At 45.6% G+C, this 10,575-nt stretch overlaps 2 non-coding genes across 2 annotated transcripts; one reads left to right on the top strand and one right to left on the bottom strand.

Annotated features, from left to right (window-relative positions):
- Nucleotides 1-2,013: 2,013 nt before the first annotated feature.
- Trnaa-cgc (transfer RNA alanine (anticodon CGC)) lies at nt 2,014-2,086 on the top strand. Its single transcript has one exon. It is a non-coding gene; the product is annotated as a tRNA-Ala (tRNA).
- Nucleotides 2,087-10,301: 8,215 nt separating this feature from the next.
- On the bottom strand, nt 10,302-10,375 carry Trnat-ugu (transfer RNA threonine (anticodon UGU)). The gene has a single exon. It is a non-coding gene; the product is annotated as a tRNA-Thr (tRNA).
- Nucleotides 10,376-10,575: the final 200 nt, after the last annotated feature.

The following is a 10,575-nucleotide window of genomic DNA, read 5'->3' as shown; positions in this document are numbered from 1 at the left end:
GCGAAATCCTACATTTCAGCAGGATATTGCACGACCGCATGTTGCAGGTCCTGTACGGGCCTTTCTATGAAATCTTATGGGACATAATTGCTAAGTTCATCAGTCCCTAAGTTTACACACTACTTAATCTAAACTATCCTAACGACAAACACACACACCCATGCCCGAGGGAGGACTCGAACCTCCACCGGGACCAGCCGCACAGTCCATAACTGCAGCACCTTAGACCGCTCGGCTAATCTCGCGTGGCTCTGGATACAGAAAACGTTCGACTGCGGCCCTGGCCAGCACATTCTCCAGATCTCTCACCAATTTAAAACGTCTGGTCAATGGTGGCCGAGCAACTGGCTCGTCACAATATGCCAGTCACTACTCTTGATGATCTATGGTATCGTGTTGAAGCCGCATGGGCAGCTGTACCTGTACACGCCATCCAAGCTCTGTTTGATTCAATGCCCAGGCGTATCAAGGCTGTTATTACGGCCAGAGGTGGTTGTTCTGGGAACTGATTTCTCAGCATCTACGCACCCAAATTGCGTGAAAATGTAATCACATGTCAGTTCTAGTGTAATATGTTTGTCCAATAAATGCCCGTTTATCATCTTTATTTTTTCTTGGTGTAGCAATTTTAATGGTAGTAGTGCATCTACATTTGCAACTACATCATCTGTAATTCGCAAACCACCTTTGGTGTGTGGCGGAGGAAACACTGTACCTCCTTGTGACATACTTCCTTTCCTGTTTCAGGCGCGATTGGGGCTATGCGCACAGTACTTAGTAATCCTTAGATTTTTTTCCTATTTTTAGTCTCATTAAAAACGGTTAAACTGCTGGAAGTGACACGAGCAGCAATAGTGCTACACCAAAGAAGCCGCAATAATGAGGGGAGGCTGTGGTTGGAAATGCCGCGGTGCAGAACTGGTTGGTCGGAAGTGCCACGGTACCTGCAGCCCACGAAACGGTCGGAAACGCTACGGTCGAGAAGTCAACTAAGCCACTAACCTACACAATGTGGCGTCTCCCTTTTCTAATAAGTCTTTAATAAGGATAGAACTCAAAATATAATTCACGTTTTTATGCAGTCTGACTAGGGCGAGCCGCCGCTGTTGGGAGCGTAAAACGAAAGTCACATGGATACTTAATTTAACAGCATGAAAATCTTGACTATGACCGTAGAATACTCATCTGACTCTCATAATACTGCCACCAGGCATGGCTGAACTCAAAGAATAGTAAATGATAAAACTAAGAATAACCAATTGCATAAACTCCACGCAATAATCATACAATGTAGGCTTTCGCGGCCGGTGTTGTTTTCAGTTGATATTTCCGGGCTGAGAGGCCGTGGTCGAAGTATAAAATTTCCACCTAACGTTTCGTCTCCATCTGCGGGAGAGATCTTCTGAGGTTGTCAGGTTCCTGCTACTGAGGCTCTTTTTTTTTTTTTTTTTTTTTTTACTTTATTGAATTTCGAATCCCCCATAAGGGGGCGGGCTGGCAGCAGCTTAGTACGCTTCTCTGCAGCCTACAGACTTTTTAAAACGTAAGAAGAAGATAAGAAACAATAAAAGCAGGCAATAAAACGGTGAGTTAAATTGTAAAACGGTGGAAAATTGTGGAAAGTTAAAAGATAAAAGAAAAGGCTGGCAATGCTAATAAAATTCACAGGAAGCAGACAGGTAACATAGCAGACAGGCAATTAAAAAACATGGCGACAGTCTGGTTTCTGTTCGCAGGAGATATAAAAATCACACCCAGCGACAGTATGATGTCCATTCACAACACTTCGGAAAAGACACACAACACTGAACACTCACTATAAACACTGCACTAAAATGTTGGCACAAAGATGACTCACCATAGCCAAGGGCAGATGGTGGGGGGGGGGGACCTGGACAGATGAGGGGGAAAACAAGGAGAGAGGAGAGGAAAAACGAAAGGGGGGGAACCAAAGGAAGTAGAGGACTCATAAGGGGAGGGGAGGGGCAGGGCAGACGCGACAGGGAAATACCGAGCGAGGTGGTGCAGTGGTTAGCACACTGGACTCGCATTCGGGAGGACGACGGTTCAATCCCGTCTCCGGCCATCCTGATTTAGGTTTTCCGTGATTTCCCTAAATCGCTTCAGGCAAATGCCGGGATGGTTCCTTTGAAAGGGCACGGCCGATTTCCTTCCCCATCCTTCCCTCACCCGAGCTTGCGCTCCGTCTCTAATGACCTCGTTGTCGACGGGACGTTAAACACTAATCTCCTCCTCCCCCGACAGGGAATGGGAAAAGGCAGAGGAGGGAAATGCAAAAGGACTCAGGGGAGAGAAGGGGGGGCAGAGAGAGGGTAGGTGGGGAAAAAGGAGGATGGAAGGGGAGGAGAGGGAGTCCAGTAAAAGGACGGAGGAAAGGGGGGGGGGGTGACCACTGAGGCTCGAGGTACTCTCGAATTTATAGAGCGCATAGAGGGCACCACCATTCGTCACGTGATACCGACGGTATGCCTATCTTTGGAAGGCGTCATCATTCTCGATTAAGAGTAATCGACTGTCATTCTGCTGGCGCAACGTCGACATCCACGTTTTTTCTAACTTTTAAAACTTCCTCATTTCTATTAAAATTGTTATGGTGTTTGTGAATCTCTATTGCTTCTCTGTACATGCGCCCATGATAATGGGATATTCGTGCTAGAACGCTTGTCTCATTAAATTTAATTTCGTGATTCCCACTCGATAAACATGCTCAGCTACGGCCGATTTTTCGATGTGTCCTAAGCGACAATTTCTTTTATGTTCGGCTAAGCGGGTGTTTACACTTCTTTTTGTTGTTCCAATATATACATGTCCTCTTAAATCACTGCACCAGTTTCAACCACACTTGGTAGACGTATCACTTGCCATCCGGAAAGTATCGCTGTGGGGTATGAACCATCTATCAAAGAAGTGGGTGTCAAAAAGAAGTGTAGCCAATGACGTGCAAATAACCAGACTTTATACTTCCTGTATTTGAGAATGAAAACATTTGGTGACTTGCAAAAATATTTACGCATAATTTCAAACCTTTATAAGAAAATGGTTCAAATGGCTCTGAGCACTATGGGACTTAACATCTGAGGTCATCAGTCCCCTAGACTTAGAACTACTTAAACCTAACTAACCTAAGGACATCACACACACCCATGCCAGAGGCAGGATTCGAACCTGAGACCGTAGCAGCCGCGTGGTTCCGGACTGAAGCGCCTAGAATCGCTCGGCCACTGCGGCCGGCTGCGAATGTGAACTGGTGTACGTAGATGAGACTGGGCGTCCAATAAGCACAATGTTATCTGAACACGAGAGATATATCCGTCTCAAACAATACAACAAATCAGCGGTGGCAGAACACCAGGAACAGTGCAGGATGAAAATTGAATTTCGAGAGGCTCGCGTACTGGCGAAACAGCCGTTTAGCTTGATGAGGAAGATCAGAGGGGCTATAGAAATAGCCAAGCGACTCGACGAATAGCGAATGTCGCCAAGTCGGGGCTGTATGGAGGATGATCGATGACAGTGAACGCAAGGCGTGGATTGTTGCAGATATCATAGTGCTGTGTGTGGTCCGGCATTGCCATGTTTCGTGTGTGGACGAAGTCTTTGACTTCGTACTTTTAGTTTTCTGGGCGTTTCCACAAACAGACATAGTTATCAAACGCGCAAATTTGACACTCGACGCGCAGGCTGATGGGAGCGGCTGTAAATGGGTAAAGCTTTGTAGTCGCTCCCATCAGCCACCTCGCCGAGTGTCAACTTCGTTAGCGCGTACAATAAGTTACTGTCAACTGACAGCGAGAACAGAATAACAGATTCGAAAGCATTGTTTTTCAGCAAATCCCCGTAGTCCACTTAGCTGTGTTTCCTAAAAACTTAAATATGTACGCCTCCATATTCTTTTCTTCGCTCAAACATCTCTTATATTCTTAAATTCTAATTTTTCACCGTAATTTTTGTTTACTAACAATAATACACGGCGTGTAAATTTTCATTTGTCTATCTCACAACACAACTCTAGAGCAGGCACTTCTACAACTATTTGCAGAAAGGTTAACATTCCTAAAAAAACTTCCTGAAATATACTTGCACAAGTTTTCGTTCTATTGTAAACACGTCAGCAAGTACTTGCAGAAGTCGGTTTCGAGTTACTTGGTAGTGAATACACGCCTTTAAGACCTAACAAGATTTGTAACTTGACACTACACAAACGGTGAAGATTCTTATAGATATCAGATAAGTTAAGCGTTATGCAGGAACGCTTTTAGATCGTGCGTTTTTGGTGAGTGAATGTTTCTTTTAGCACGAAAAATGAGCTGGTTACGCTACGGACATACACTGTCCAGTCGCATTAATGTGACCACCAGCCAAAAGGCTGAACAACGACCTTCTGCACTGTGGACCGCTGCAAGACGTGCGGGAAGAGAGTCAATGTTCTAAAATGGCTCTGAGCACTATGGGACTCAACATCTTAGGTCATAAGTCCCTTAGAACTTAGAACTACTTAAACCTAACTAACCTAAGGACATCACACACACCCACGCCCGAGGCAGGATTCGAACCTGCGACCGTAGCAGTCCCGCTGTTCCGGACTGCAGCGCCAGAACCGCTAGACCACCGCGGACGGCGTCAATGTTGTACTGGAGTATACCGACATATACAGGGTGGTCCACTGATCGAGACGGGCCAAATATCTCACGAAATAAGCGTCAAACAAAAAAACTACAAAGAACGAAACTTATCTAGCTTGAAGGAGGAAACCAGATGGCGCTATGGCTGGCCCGATACATGGTGCTCCTATAGGTCAAACGGATATCATCTGCGTTTTTTTTTTAAGTAGGAACCCTAATTTTTATTACATATTCGTGTAGTACGTAAAGAAATATTAATGTTTTAATTGGACCACGTTTTTGGCTATGTGACAGATGGCGCTGTAATAGTGACAAACATATGGCTCACAATTTTAGACGTACAGTCGGTAACAGGTAGGTTTTTTAAATTAAAATACAGAACGTAGGTACGTTTGAATATTTTATTTCAGTTGTTCCAATATGTTACAGGTACCTTTGTGAACTTATCATTTCTGAGAACGCATGCTGTTACAGCTTGATTACCTGTAAATACCATATTAATGCAATAAATGCTCAAAATTATGTCCGTCAATCTTAAATCATTTGACAGTACGTGTAACGATTCCTCTCAACAGCGAGTAGTTCGTCTTCCGTAATGTTCGCACAAGCATTGACAATGCGCTGACGCATGTTGTCAGGCGTTGTCGGTGGATCACGATAGCAAATATCCTTCAACTTTCCCCACAGAAAGAAATCCGGGGACGTCAGATCCGGTGAACGTGCGGGCCATGGTATGGTGCTCGGACGACCAATCCACCTGTCATGAAATAGGCTATTCAATACCGCTTCAACCGGACGCGAGCTATGTGCCGGACATCCATCATGTTGGAAGTACATCGCCATTCTGTCATGCAGTGAAACACCTTGTAGTAACATCGGTAGAACATTACTTAGGAAATCAGCATACATTGCACCATTTAGATTGCCATCGATAAAATGGGGGCCAATTATCCTTCCTCCCATAATGCCGCACCGTACATTAACCCGCCAAGGCCGCTGATGCTCCACTTGTTGCATCCATCGTGGATTTTCCGTTGCCCAGTAGTGCATATTATGCCGGTTTACGTTACCGCTGTTGGTGAACGACGCTTCGTCGCTAAATCTGTCATCGTCCCGTAATTTCTCTTGTGCTGTGTAGTAGAACTGTACACAACGCTCAAAGTCGTCGCCATACAATTCATGGTGCATAGAAATATGTAACAGGTGCAATCGATGTTGATGTAGCATTCTCAACACCGATTTTTTTGAGATTCCCGATTTTCGAGCAGTTTGTCTGCTACTGATGTGCGGATTAGCCGCCACAGCAGATAAAACACCTACTTGGGCATCATCATTTGGTGCAGGTCGTGGTTGACGTTTCACATGTGCCTGAACACTTCCTGTTTCCTTAAATAACGTAACTATCCGGCGAACGGTCCGGACACTTGGATGATGTCGTCCAGGATACCGAGCAGCATAAATAGCACACGCCCGTTGGGCATTTTGATCACAGTAGCCATACATCAACACGATATCGACCTTTTCCGCAATTGGTAAACGGTCCATTTTAACACGGATAATGTATCACGAAGCAGATACCGTCCGCACTGGCGGAATGTTACGTGATACCACGTACTTATACGTTTGTGACTATTACAGCGCCATCTATCACAAAGCGAAAAACGTGGTCCGACTAAAACATTCATATTTCTTTACGTACTACACGAATATGTAATAAAAATGGCGGTTCCTATTTTAAAAAACGCAGTTGATATCCGCTTGACCTATGGCAGCGCCATCTAGCGGGCCAACCATAGCGCCATCTGGTTTCCCCCTTCAAGCTAGACGAGTTTCGTTCTTTGTAGTTTTTTCGTTTGATGCTTATTTCGTGAGATATTTGGCCCGGCCACTATCAATGGACCACCCTGTATGTGCCTTGCCGACTCCACTGGCGTGGTCAGTTTCGCTAGGTTTCTCGATTGAGAGTCCATGACACGAACAGGCTGATCGACGTGGTCACACAGATACTCGATTGGCTTTAAATCCGGCGAGTTTGGTGGCCAGGGGAGTACGGTAAACTCATCATGATCCCTTCGAACCACGCACACACACGGCGCGCTGCGTCACAAGTTGCATTGTCCTGCTGGTAGATGCCATAGTGCCGAGGAAAAGCAAATGGCATGTAGGGATGGACATGCTTCCCAAGGATAGGGGCATACTTATGTTGATCAATTGTGCTTCCCACAATGGCGAGATCACGCAGAGATCCTCGAAAACATTCTTCAGACCGTAACTCACGTAGGGCGTTTCCTTTCAGACGTTTCACGGCATACAGATCAATGGCCATCTGTTGGAAGGAGCATGAAACATGATTAATCTGAGAAGGAAACCTGTCGCCACTCGGTGGACGTTCAGTTGCCTTATTGGTGTGCAAATTCCAGTTTCGCGGCCGATGAACAGTGAAAGTTGGATGTTCATACCCCTTTAATAGAAAGTTGACTACTGATTGTTGCGTACATACGCAAACTCTGAGCCTGAAATATTAGTACTGCGAGTGTTAGCGAGCGAACAGTTGGTGGAAGGAGTCGGACGCAGTCTGGCGTGGAGAGAAACTGCGCGTCGGGGGAGGTCGCAGCCTGCCCTGACAGTGCTAGTAGCGGCGGGGGACACCGTGGTATTAATCGCGGATTTTTGGTAATTTGTCTCTTTGCTGCACGTAGTTGTTGCTTGCTTCCGCACTGGAGGAATTTTGTCAGATTTATGTATGCATACATTAAAAATAGTATTCATATCTTTTTTGCGACCTGATACGTGATTACTGATTACAGAAATTGTGGAATAATTAAAGGTTTTGCTAATCAGACTGTCCAAGGAAAAGAAAGTTCTGAGTATAGTTTGCCTGTGTATGAATCTTCAGGTTTCAAAATATAGTGAATTCCTTTTCATTTTTACATTGTTTAAAGCTTGTTCACTAAATACCTCTTAATCATGTAATTTCTATCTTATTATTTTAACAATGTTGTAACCATGCATTGCACTCTGTATTTCTTCTGAATTATTTTATCACGTTCCTGGAGGCAACATATTCATGCAGTTGCAGCAGCAAGGTGAGGAAAGTTATCTGTTGTGTGCAGGAGCATTGCAGTATGATTCTTTGGAGACGTTAGAGAATATTTTTAAAAAATCGCTGTCAGATACTTGAGAACTGATTTTTCATTATTTCTAGGAAGGGCAATTAATTTCTATTTTTGTTCTCTATCAGAATACTGACATGTCCGATAGTAGGAGGTTCCATTGAATACTGACATGTGGGAATAAGGGTTTTCATAATACAAGTTGTACGGCTACGTATAAGATTTTAAGATAATGATAATAAAGTTTCACTAGATGGCCTAGAAATTTTTAGGGAAAATTTGTAGGTAACGATACTATTGTCAGAGACAGAGCTTTACAAATTTCTATACGTCTTCACCAGGTTAATAATAATTATAATTTTTGATTGTAAAACTTTCACAGCGGTCAGCATGGGCGCATGAACCAGACACCTGGTGCGAAGACCCATTCGCAGATTGTTCGCTGCACTCAAATCACAGACTCACCATGGAAAAATATATGGACCGCAACATCTACTGGTACTTTTGAAAGTGCCTACAACTATTTCACATTATATCTAAATTATTGTAAGTACTGTAGCATGTTTTTAGCAATGAAACAACTTATAATGCCACACTAAACATTCAAATACTCTTGTGCAACGCAGGAGTGGACGACACGCTGTTGCTGTTGTATATCTGAAAATACACTGAGCCGGCCGGTGTGGCCAAGCGGTTCTAGACGCTACAGTCTCGAACCGCGCGATCGCTACGGTCGCAGGTTCGAATCCTGCCTCGGGCATGGATGTGTGTGGCGTCCTTAGGTTAGTTAGGTTTAAGTAGTTCTAAGTTCTAGGGGACTAATGACCACAGCAGTTAAATCCCATAGTGCTCAGAGCCATTTGAACCAAAATACACTGAAGAACCAAAGAAACTGGTACATCTGCCTAACATCGTCAAGGGTCCCCGCAAGCAGACAGAAGTGCCGCAACACGACCTATCATGGACTCGACTACTGTCTGAAGTAGTGCTGGAGGGAAATGACACCAAGAATCCTGCAGGGCTGTCCATAAATCCGTAATAGTACCAGGGGGTTTAGATCTCTTCTGAACAGCAAAAAAATGAAATGGCTCTAAGCGCTATGGGACTTAACATCTGAGGTCATCAGTCCCCTACACGTAGAACTACTCAAACCTAACCTAAGGACACCACACACATCCATGCCCGAGGCAGGCTCGAACCTGCGACCGTAGCGTTCGCGCGGTTCCAGACTGTAGCGCCTAGAACCACTCGACCATGCTGAACTGCACGTTCGAAGTCACCCAGATATGCTCAATAATGTCCATGCCTGGGCAGTCTGGTGGGCAGCAGAAGTGTTTAACTTAGAAGAGTGTTCCTGGAGCCACTCTGTAGCATTTCTGGACCTATAGGGTGTGCATTGTCCTGCTGGAATTGCCCAAGTCCGTCGGAACGCACAATGGACATGAATGGATGCAGGTGATCAGACAGGATGCTTAAGTACGCGTCACCTGTCAGAGTCGTATCTAGACGTATCGGGGGGGTCCAGTGTCACCCCAGCAGCACACGCCCCCCAGCATTAAAGAGCTTCCACCAGCTTGAATAGTCCCCCGCTGACATGCAGGGTCCATGGGTTCATGAGGTTGTCTCCATACCCCCACAAGTCCCTCCGCTCGATACAATTTGAAACGAGACTCGTCCGGCCAGGCAACAAGTTTCCAGTCATCAACAGTCCAGTTTCAGCGTTGATGAGCTCAGGCGAGACGTAAATCTTTGTGTCGTGCAGTGATAAAAAAAATGGTTCAAATAGCTCTAAGCACTGTGGGGCTTAACGCCTGAGGTCATCAGTCTCCTAGACTTGGAACTGTTTAAACCTAAGTAACCTAAGGACAACACACACATCCATGCCCGAGGCAGGAATCGAACCTGCGACCTGCAGTGATCAAGCGCACTTGAGTGGGCCTTCGGCTCCGAAAGCTCATGTCGATGGTGTTTCGTTGAATGGTTCGCACACTGACACTTGTTGACGGGCCAGCACTGAAATCTGCAGCAATTTGCGAAAGGGCTGCACTCCTGTCGCGTTCAACGATTCTCTTCAGTCGTCGTTGGTCCCTTTCTTTCGGGATCTATTTCCGGCCGCAGCGATGTCGGAGATGTGATGTTTCTCCGGATTCCTGATGTCCACGGTACACTCGTGAAATGGTCTTACGGAAAAGTCCCACTTCTTCATCGCTGCCTGGGAGATGCAGTATCCGATCTCTCGTACGCCGACTAGAACACCACGCTCAACTCACTTAAACCTTGATAACCTGCCATTGTAGCAGCAGTAACCGATCTAACAACTGCGCAAGACTCTTGTTGTGATATGCAGTCGTTGCCGACGCAGCGCCGTATTCTGCCTGTATTTGAATATATATTTACGAAGATGGTATCTGTTCTTTCGGACATGTCCGAAAGAACAGATACCATCGGTGACCAAGCAGCTCGTTAGAATGAAATTACAGTGAAATGAACACCCTTAGCTGCTTACAGGCGTTGACATACGTCCACGGGGACAGATGAAAATGTGTGCCCCGACCGGGACTCGAACCCGGGATCTCCTGCTTACACGGCAGACGCTCTATCCATCTGAGCCACCGAGGACACAGAGGATAGCGCAACTGCAGGGATTTATCTCTGGCACGCCTCCCTCGAAACCCACATTCTCAACGTATTGTCCCGCACTACATTCGTAGTGCCCCCGCCCGTTATACTCATTACTCGCGGCGCGTTTGCCGATTCCCGTAAGAGTTCGGCCACTGTTTGTGAATTTGCACAGAAGAAGAAGATGGTCAATTGGCCGG

The sequence above is a fragment of the Schistocerca cancellata genome, chromosome 8, assembly GCF_023864275.1.
Source record: "Schistocerca cancellata isolate TAMUIC-IGC-003103 chromosome 8, iqSchCanc2.1, whole genome shotgun sequence".
NCBI classification, from domain to species: Eukaryota; Metazoa; Arthropoda; class Insecta; order Orthoptera; family Acrididae; genus Schistocerca; species Schistocerca cancellata.
Note: the sequence above shows the minus strand (reverse complement) of the source record. Positions and strands in the feature narration are given on the sequence as shown.